General features: G+C 33.0%; 2 non-coding genes across 2 annotated transcripts; both read left to right on the forward strand.

The window, feature by feature from the left end:
- Nucleotides 1-339: 339 nt before the first annotated feature.
- Nucleotides 340-422, forward strand: Trnal-uaa (transfer RNA leucine (anticodon UAA)). The gene has a single exon. It is a non-coding gene; the product is annotated as a tRNA-Leu (tRNA).
- A 10,407-nt stretch (nt 423-10,829) lies between these two features.
- Trnal-uaa (transfer RNA leucine (anticodon UAA)) lies at nt 10,830-10,912 on the forward strand. The gene has a single exon. It is a non-coding gene; the product is annotated as a tRNA-Leu (tRNA).
- The last annotated feature ends 531 nt before the right edge of the window (nt 10,913-11,443 follow it).

The raw sequence follows: 11,443 nt of genomic DNA on the forward strand, positions 1-11,443 counted from the left end.
GACCTTTGGCCTGATATGTGAAATGCTTTCTACTAATACTAGATGGCACCAAATCAAATAACACTTTTCACAAAAATAATCAAAACTTTCAGCTTAAAGTACAATCTTTAATTAAGTTTCATTCAAATTGCATCATTTTTATTCACACGAATTTACAGAAAATGTTACTATCAATAAAAAAAAATTCAACGATTATTATACGAAATTTTCATAATCATACTGAAGTTTCATATAATTATGATGAAATGTTTCATATTTATTGTTTTTATTATATCAGCAATGGTCCTCTCAGTCCTATTACAACCAGAATGAGAAGCCGTTTTTGCAATCTTCTGACACGTCAGGTTGGCCGAGTGGTCTAAGGCGCCAGATTTAAGCTCTGGTTCCCTCTGGGAGCGTGGGTTCGAACCCCACACCTGACAAAGTTTTTGCAATTTATTGGCATGATTTCTATTTTATTTACTATACTCTACTACTAATTTATCACAAATACATAGAACCAGCAATATCTTTGTACGTAATTTGTGGCAAAAGATTTATAATTATTTAAAATGTTCAGTGTCAATTGGCAAATAGCTTGTTAATTTCTACTAAAATAAGCCATCATGCTGAGCTTAAAATATCTCCTACTATTGGTCGATTTTGCTTTGAGCAATATTCCCATCATTGGTCGTACCTGCATTTGTACGTACTACATCAACTAATAAGCCAGTGCAGATAAGTTTTGAAACAAAAAAAGAATATAGTAGAATTAGAAATGGAAGAGAATATGCTAAAAATGGAAAAAAATAAAAATTCCACTCCATCCGAGTTCGGGAAGTGGGGGGGAGGGAGGTTTTAAGAGCAAAAATCGGTTTATTGCAATTTTCGGCGGAACTACAAGTCCTACAAAAAACAGTTAAATGGCAAAGTTGTAGGTACCAAGAAGATCTACAACTTTTATATTTACACTTTTTTATAATACCTCAAAATTTTGTGGAAAATTTAAAAAAACTACGATTTCGGTTTGTTATTAATATCTTTGACAAAATAATATATATTTTTCCAAAATTTGGTGAAAACTTGCCTTTTTATATGTACAATATATATATAAAACTTGCCTTTTAATGATATATAGTTTCGTAAAAGATAAAAATAAAAAACCAAAAAGTGAGTATTTGGATTTTTTACAAAATCCTAATGAACAGTAATAATGTGTTCACTTTTGCAATATCACAAAATATACCATCATGCTTAACATTACGAATATTATCCTACTATAAGTAACAATAATATCCGCTAGCCATGTGATGTCACGAAATATAAAATGATTTTCAGTTTTTTTTTCATGTTTAATGGGCTGACGTTTAGCCGCAATCTCACTTGACTTGAATCTTCACGTGACTCGTTAATTTAACACAAACCCTTGTTTAAATCCTAATAAACAGTAATAATGTGTTCACTTTTGCAATATCACAAAATATACCATCATGCTTAACATTATCAAAAGAGAAAAGCAGAGTTAGTTGTAAGCAGTGGACGTTATGTCCACAGAAGTGTATATTTATTTTATTTTGTCAGATCAAAACTAGAGAGTATTTATCACTCTATTTGTGAAGATTAAACAAAGACATTGGTCTTGCCTGGCATTGCGAAGGTTACGCGACTTCTTGCGCATGCATTTTGGTTTTGGTCTCGTTGGAGGTCTGAAAAAATTATTGTGTCCTTCTATTCTTCAACAAATTAGCTTTCAACATGTGAAAGAATTTTTAAAATAGGTGGGTTTTCTATATTATTCAAGTATGTATATTCCAACTGGCTTATCTGGAAGTCATCGAGGTAATAGGCCTACGTTCAGCAATTTTATGTGACTGATATGATGATCGAGACGATGATGATGATGAAGTATGTAAACATCACCATCATCAAAATATATTTTTTTAAATATTTTTTTGTTAAAGGGTGAAGTAGAGATTATTGTTTCACATGAAAATAACAGATGCTTATACATCGTCGTTATTTGTGTTACCATAACATTAATAAAAATATGTTAATAAATAGAGAATCCCCGGACGGAATTAATTAATGCCGTATATCACAACCAAAACACGGCTGTTATACCTTCCAAACAAAAGTAGTCTAAACTATGACGGTACTGGGTATATTTTTTCCTCTGTCCTTTATTTAATGTTTTTTTTATTGAATAAAATTGTCATCGATCATAAAGTTATCGATACGTTGATGACGCGCGGTGGTGCCCGAGCCTATTGTCGATAAATTCAGAGACATGCGCACTAAACACGTACTTTTTAACACAGGATATAATTTAATGATATTTTATAATAATATATCAAACTAATATAATGATATAAAATAAAATTTATTATACAGGGTGACTTTGAATTCGACGTATTCCTCTCGGGAGGTGATAATACAACTAATTTCCTACAAAATTAGCCCTGAGGTCCTTGGGCGGAAAGTGGCTAGTTTCTGAGATATTCAACATTTTTGGTTTTGTTAAAAAATCCCGAATTGATTACAAAAACATCAATAAATAAAAAAATACTGGTTGGATTTTAGAAATTTTGGTTTTAATCGGTTGCCAATACATCAGTTATCATTTATAAATACTAATAATGGCAGAAATATCATTAGTTTTAAAATAGCAAGTAATTTCTTATCAAAATTTGTTTTGTGTCACTAATTTGGTCGACAGAAAATTGGACTTATTTCAAAAAAAATATATGACACTAAGCGGACAAACTATAAGAAAAACTTCCTTGGTTTATTAGGTACACAAAACGTAAAATTATTTCCAAAATTCTCAAAAACAAATGAATTAATTAATGATAAATAGAGTGTAAAGAGAAAAGGGCAATTTCAAAAACATCTTTATTTTATAAATTTTGTTTCAAGTGACCTCCCCTATGATGAATACATGCCCGAATATGCTTCCTTATCTCTATGACGGTCACTCTTGGACTGAATATGCGTCTTATTTCGTCGCTATGTTCAAATATGTTTCGGAGAAGAATTTCGATACACGGCTAATTCCGTCTGTATAAACAAGGGACTTCATGTAAAAATCAACCGGTGTTAGGTTCTGGTCATTGTGCATGCCATGTAGTTGGACCGCCAACTAATCCAATGCCTGAGAATCAATGTATCCGACCATTGCCGCACAGTAGTTCGATAATGCACTTGACAATCGTCGTGTGGATTAAATTCGTCAATCAAATTAATAAATTAATTCAATAAGTAGAATAATTAATTAATTCATCTAGTTTCTAAATTCAAATTTAAACTAGCTCATTTCTTAAAAAATCTTCATAATTCTCACCATTTAAATTGTTGGATGAAAAGTAGGGTCCAATCAAATAATTATTTATGATACCCATGCAAACATTTGAATTAAAACCGTATGCGCGAACCCGATGGTTTTGCTTTTTTCGGATTTCGTTGACTTTTTTGTGGCTAATAATGGATATTGTGATAGTTTATCCAGCGCACTATCGAACTACTGTGGGGCAATGGTTGGATACCTTGGTTCCCATGCGTTATATGGACATGGGGGTCCAAATACATGGCAAGCGCGATGTCCAGAATTTAACGCTGGATGATTTTTACACGAAGTCCCTTATTTATGCAGACGGAATTGACCGTGTATCGAAATTCTTCTCCGAAACATATTTGAACATAGTGACGAAATAAGATTCATATTCAGCCCAAGAGTGAACGTCATAGAGATAAGGAAGCGTGTTCGGCTATGTATTCGTCGTAGGGGAGATCACTTGAAACAAAATTTTGCAAATTAAGATGTTTTTGCAACTGCCCGTTTCTCTTTACACTCTACTTATCATCAATTAATTCATTTGTTTTTGAGAAGTTTTGGAAATAATTTTACGTTTCTGTGTACCTAATAAACCAAGGAAGTTTTTCTAATAGTTTGTTCGCTTAGTGTCATATATTTTTTTTGAAATAAATCCAATTTTCTGTCGACCAAATTAGTGACACAAAACAAAATTTGATAAGAAATTACTTGCTATTTTAAAACTAATAATATTTCTGCCATTATTAGTATTTATAAATGATAACTGATGTATTGGCAACCGATTAAAACCAAAATTTCTAAAATCCAACCAGTATTTTTTTATTTATTGATGTTTTTGTAATCAATTCGGGATTTTTTTACCAAAACCAAAAATGTTGAATATCTCAGAAACTAGCCACTTTCCGCCCAAGGACCTCAGGGCTAATTTTGTAGGAAATTAGTTGTATTATCACCTCCCGAGAGGAATACGTCGAATTCAAAGTCACCCTGTATATTATATTATTAAAAACATAACATTTATTACATTAGTATATATTAGTTATATAGGAAACACCTATATTAAAATGTCTTTACTAATTATTAGGTACTTTAAATCTACTTGAATTTTATTTTACTATTATTAATTGAAAGGTGCTAGTGTTTCCCGAGCAGCATAGTTCCAAAGCTAATTATTATCTATTCTAATCCTTGTTGACAACTTGCACAATTTAGTTAAGAATGTTTGTAAAATCTAGAAAAAAAAACCATATAGGTATAGTGCCATTGCAAGGTTTTGTGAATTCTGTAGTACTTTGAACGTAATCCTTACTATGTAACAACTGCTTTGTTTTATGTTGTTTAATGAACTCACTACTTATCACATTATTGTATTTATTTATTAACAAAACTGTTTAGCTTCACAAAAATACAATCAAGATAAAAAGTTTAACCGCTTTCATAAAATAATTAAATATATAACAAAAAATGGGCACATGCAGGACTCGAACCTACGACCTTCGCGTCTCGATACGCGACGCTCTATACCATCCAACTGAGCTAATGTGCCTTACAGAAATCACTTTGAAATTCGTAATCCCTTTCGTCCTTGTCAGTAGCCGTCGCGATAGTAGCGCCCTACTCCCTGCATATCCTGGAAGGGTGCATTTGCGGCCAGACAGGAAACTAAAATGCGCATAAGGATTTTAGGCAGTGCAAATCGTATGAACCAGATGTCACTTTTTACAATCTCAGCCAAGACATTGCAATATGTAATACAACTTAACTGAAAAGAAAAAAGCTTTTCAAATACAATAAAAAAGGAAAATTGTTCACTTCCGTCTGCTTGTACCTACATTTTTATGGAATACTAGCTGAACCAGCGAACTTCGTACCGCTTTCGCGTAGCAATGATGCTCTACTTTATTTTGTATAGCTGAGCTATGTATCAGTCCCTATTCAATTTGAACTGGAATCTATAATATCCTCCATATAAAAATGAATCCATAATTTCCTGATCTCACTATACCTGAAAAGGACTAATAAAAAAAAATATATATATTTTCATAATCGTGATTATTCCATAGGATTCAATAATTTCACTAATATTTTTACAAATCGCTATTGAACAACTTGGCATTTTTAAGTAAACATTGAGCTAAATACCACGCGCGCTATTTATCAATTGTTGGCACATTAAAACGTCCAGCATTTTGTCCTGCAGGCGCCTTATCGGCTCTGATGACAATTTTGTGATTATCTGATGGCATGCGGTCTAATGCATTTGTGAATAATGCAACTAATTCATTGTGTTGATGGAAAAATATTTGAAGTTGTTCATCACAGTGGATCTTTTTACTGAGTTGTTGTGTGCGCAACGCTGATCGACTTCTCTTGCTGAATTGTCCATAAAATATATTTGAAAATGTACAGTCTTCAACAGGCACTGGCAATAAGGCTCCTGTTTGATGATATATTTGAATCCCTGAATCTGCAAGGATATAAATATGTATGTATACAGGTAATTGTAAAGCAAATTGTACCACCATGTGGCTCGCAAAATACTGCAACAATACTTTACATCATTTCAAATTAAAACTACTTTTAACCTCGACATTAAACAGCCTTCCACGGCAGCTTTAGGTAGTAGGCTTTACCAAGAGCATCTTGCTCATGCCACTATAAAATACAACATGTTATAAAATGTTGCTGATTAAGTCTTCGGATTATAGACTATTATTATGTATTTGACTTATTGTTTACAAAATAAACACATCACTGACTCGACATATTTTGCACCAGCTACATGGTTTTAAAACTAAAAAAAAACGTTTGCCATTATACTTACTTATTAAAGGTAGGCATAAAATTGTCTCGTATAACTTATGTTGCCCCAAATGATGTCATTTGAAAGCAATTATTCGACTGCAGTCAAAAAATTAACCAATGAATGTAGTGGCTCTGGTGGCGGTACCAATGGCGTCAATTTGACTTGGCCGCTGACGCAACACAATCCAGAGGCTTCATTTTTGAATTTCAATCCCAATGTGGACACACAATGTTCATAAGTCCAATAGCAACAATTTACTCTGAACTGTAATCAATTGCCACATTATAACTGAATGCAGCTTTGTGGGGATTAAACACAACATTTCTATCTTGATATCAATTCAGTTCAAGTTCATTTCGCGCTTTGCGTTGCTCATCAGTTTGATTTGCTCTTATATTTCTTTGACTTGCCGTATTTCGAGTTCTGCGGCCTAAGCTTGTACGTCTGGTTGGTAGCATTGTTAAAAACGAAATTCCAACTGAAAATAAAAAGTTCTCATACATTTTCTGCATAACCATGTATACTAAAAATCAATATGAAAATGTGAACTTACCTTAATTAACAAACACTTATTAGCAAATAAAAATCTTCTTAGTCTTTAAAACTGGAAAAAATATTAAGAAAATCTCTCAGAAATATTGAAAAATATACATTTAATTTTGCATATTTTAAAGAACGCGCAATACGAATGTCAATGTCATTCACACCAATAGACTATATTGAAAGAGCATCGTTTGTTCGAAAACGTGAATAGTAGAAACATTAATTTACACAAAATAAATTTCTGAACACACGCGTAACTGTTCATAATTTGTCATCATTTCTGAACGCACGCATAAATATTTGAAGAATTTCTATTAACGCTTAATGCACTTTTCAACATTTTCAATAGATTTAAAAAAAATACAGACAATTGTTTATTCACCCTTTTCAAATAGTTTATGCATAAATGTCAACCATTATTTACAGTATTTGACAGGATGGACAACAAATATTTGACATAAACGTTTATTGAAAACATCTAGCTTTTGCCCGCGACTTCGTCCGCGTAGTGGTGTTAGTGGTGAAAATGCTGCCGTATGATATCTAAAATGTAAATTACTTGAGAATATGTTACTGTTAGCATTTTTAAAGATATGTATTCCATAGAAACCACGACCGCCGATTCATCATTTTATAATCATGATGAAAAGTAACCAGGGTTATCTATATTATTATCCTTTAATTTCCTATATATCGCATATCAATAAAAAAATACATTGTTTCGTTGTTATATTCCCTAAAAAACATCCGTGCAAGCGTAACCTCAACACAAACAGGGTTACTTTCGCATTCATAACATTAGTATGGTAGTAGGGATATTGGCGATTTAAATAAGTATATGTGTATTTAAATAAGACTCGAACGCCAGTGAAGCCACAGGCAACCTATTAACGAAAATGACGAATTTTCAAGCAAACATTAATCTCCTCTATCAAGCATTCTACGCCTTCTACCCTTTTTATTAAAAAGTAGCCTATGTTCTTTCGCTCCTCATTAAGTGTCTAAATACAAAATTTCACTGTTACAGCTTTAAAAATTACGAATTTCCATATGACCATTCATCCCCTATTTTTACCCACTCTCCCCTATTTTTTTGCAATAAAAAGTAGCCTATGTTCTTTCGTTTATCTTTAAGTGTCTAAATACAAAGTTTCACTGTTACAGCTTTTAAAATGACGAATTTACATATGAACAGTCATCCCCTCTTTTTACCCATTCTCCGCTATTTTTTTGCAATAAAAAGTATCAAGTAAGGTCTATTCTATCTCAGTACCAAATTTCATCAAAATCGGTTCACTGGTTTAGGCTTGAAAGCGTAATTACAGACAGACAGAGTTACTTTCGCATTTATAATATTAGTAGAGATTCTGTGCTCCAAGTCTCCAACGCCCACTTATCCAATAGCATTTGTTTTTTAGTATCCAATAGCATTTATCCGATTTGAACTTTATCCAATATCCAATAAAGCTCAAACTGACTCTACGTATTAGTTAGAAAACGTTTGTATAGGATAAAGAAAAGGACTGTTTTATGGCTTTTTCCGTCAATTATTTGATATTTTCTCGCCGTAAAAACCATCATTGAACTTCGACGAATATTGCAAAAAAAGAATTGGTCAAATTGGTCCAGGCGTTCTCGAGTTATGCGCTTACCAACACTTTTAGCGATTCATTTTTATATATAAGAAGATAATAAAAAAAAAATGGCCGGCACATGCAGGACTTGAACCTACGACCTTCACGTTACGTTACATGACGCTCTAATCTATCCAACTGAGCTAATGTGCCAAGTGAATACCATTTCGAAATTTGCGACCTCCTTCATCATAAGAGGAAGAGCGCATGCGGGAAATGATTAAATACATTCCTAAGAAATAAATTAATGTATAATTACCATAGTGTTTAACTACAACAATAATTAATAAAGATATCCTTTTCAATTGTCAATTTCAAATAAAATATTAGTAGGTATACTATAAACTATTGTACCTACCAATTAAGATAAGCTAGTTGTACCTATTAGGTTGTATTTTCTCTAAAACTTTACATATTGTTTCGTACTTATCACTCTTGCAGAATCTAATATATAGGGTGACTTGTAATTTGACATATTTCTCTCGGGAGGGGATAAAACAACTAATTTCCTAAAAAATATCAAAGAAACGTGGGCGAAGCCGCTGGCAGAAGTGCTATGAATAATGTGGCTTACGTTAAGTTTAAATGTTTAAACGTCAGTTTACGTTGTCCCTGTATTTTATTCCATAAACCAATCTTCCAAGTAAGCCCAATAACAATGAATAACATTCCAAAAAAAATATAATAATACGAATCAAACTTAAATCCCTCCTTATTTTAATCCTGAAGATTTCCTATATTTTTTCCGCATATTAACTCACTTAAAATATAATAATTTATGATTTAGTAAATTATTTTTTCTAAAGTATTATACATATTATGAAACAATTTGCACCGCTACGTAGCGGCTACGGCGTAGCAACATTTTTGGGATTCTTTAACATTGCGCATTGTAGACTAAATATAAGGCGCTGTTCGATGCTAGCTGGCCTTCAAACTAAATCAGCATAATGTATGTTTATGTCTATTTTAAAAATATACATAAATCCTTTTGAAATTACGAAGTTATGGCTGGGCACTTAATAATGTGTGGTCCTTATAGAGATATGTCCACGCAATCAATGGTGTTGCTCACAGCGGAGATTTAAGCTAGGCGCAACTTCTCTCGTGTATATTTCGTAAAATCTAAAAGAAGGTGACATTTGATTTTATAAATTTACAGCCGTTCAGTTTTTATAATTGGCCAAAACGAGAGTTATTAAAAAAAAGTAATGAAAATTTTATTAATTAATCTGATTTAGATTTTAATTTTAATACATATAGTTAAGTTTTTGTGTTTGTTTAATCTTGTACAATTTCCACTTATTTTATATTTGATATCAAGATAGTTATACGTTTATTTTTCGTTGAAAGTTACTATCCAAAATGAAGCTCTGAATTTGAAAAAAAAATGTGTAATACTTATAAGATTTTCATACTTTAGTTTCTAAATTTTTAGATTAAGTTGAGGTCCAGACTGAAGTCTAGACCTCAGGTTAATGACGCATTTTTTGCCGGATACTTCGAGCAGAGTTGTACAGTGTCTCGCACTAGGGTGTAGGCTCAGCTCGCCCCTTGGATCTCGCCCCTGATTGCCTAAGTGCATCAACTCGCCCCTTAAATTATTAGATACTCCAACTCGCCCCCGATTGTTGGTTAGTTAAAAGTACTGTCAGCACTCTAAGTTTATAAAATATTTAAATGAATATTTTTTCTTAAAACTTCAATAATACTTCTTATAAAACTCTCTCTTCTTCAATAAAACTTCAAAAATTTCTTTGTCTGAGATTGTTTTTGTTTTCTGTTTTCTGTTTTCTGTGTCTGGTTTTTTTTTATGAAACAAGCCGGTCGTATTACCTGTGGCAAGCAAGCGCCGCCGCCCATGGACACTTGAAACACCAGAGGCGTTACAAGTGCGTTGCCGGCTTTTTGGAAGTTAGGAATTTAAGGTTGTTGTTCGGGAATCGGGGATGGGGAGGATTGGGAAGGGGGTTAATTAGGCCTATCGTAACCTCACTCACACAACGAAACACAACGCAAGCGTTGTTTCACGTCGGTTTTCTGTGAGGCCGTAGTATCACTCCGGTCGAGCCGGCCCATTCGTGCTGAAGCATGGCTCTCCCACACTTAAATGCCGCAAGGGGCGAGTCGATGCATCAAAATAATTATTTAATTGCTCGCCCCGTAAGGGTTTTCCAAGGGGCGAATTGCATACGATGTAAGACCTTTGGCCTGATATGTGAAATGCTACTAATACTAGATGGCACCAAATCAAATAACACTTTTCACAAAAATAATCAAAACTTTCAGCTTAAAGTACAATCTTTAATTAAGTTTCATTCAAATTGCATCATTTTTATTCACACGAATTTACAGAAAATGTTTCTATTAATAAAAAAATATTAAACGATTATTATACGAAATTTTCTTAATCATACTGAAGTTTCATATAATTATGATGAAATGTTTCATATTTATTGTTTTTATTATATCAGCAATGGTCCTCTCAGTCCTATTACAACCAGAATGAGAAGCCGTTTTTGCAATCTTCTGATACGTCAGGTTGGCCGAGTGGTCTAAGGCGCCAGATTTAAGCTCTGGTTCCCTCTGGGAGCGTGGGTTCGAACCCCACACCTGACAAAGTTTTTGCAATTTATTGGCATAATTTCTATTTTATTTACTAAACTCTACTACTAATTTATCACATAGAACCAGCAATATCTTTGTACGTAATTTGTGGCAAAAGATTTATAATTATTTAAAATGTTCAGTGTCAATTGGGAAATAGCTTGTTAATTTCTACTAAAATAAGCCATCATGCTGAGCTTAAAATATCTCCTAATATTGGTCGATTTTGCTTTGAGCAATATTCCCATCATTGGTCGTACCTGCATTTGTACGTACTACATCAACTAATAAGCCAGTGCAGATAAGTTTTGAAACAAAAAAGAAATACTTAGTAGAATGAAACCTATTAGAAATGGAAGAGAATATGCTAATAATGGAAAAAAATAAAAATTCCACTCCGCTCGGGAAGTGGGGGGGAGGGAGGTTTTAAGAGCAAAAATCGGTTTATTGCAATTTTCGGCGAAACTACAAGTCCTACGAAAAACAGTTAAATGGCAAAGTTGTAGGTACCAAGAAGATCTACAACTTTGCCATTTACACTTT

The sequence above is a fragment of the Spodoptera frugiperda genome, chromosome 25, assembly GCF_023101765.2.
Source record: "Spodoptera frugiperda isolate SF20-4 chromosome 25, AGI-APGP_CSIRO_Sfru_2.0, whole genome shotgun sequence".
NCBI lineage: Eukaryota > Metazoa > Arthropoda > Insecta > Lepidoptera > Noctuidae > Spodoptera > Spodoptera frugiperda.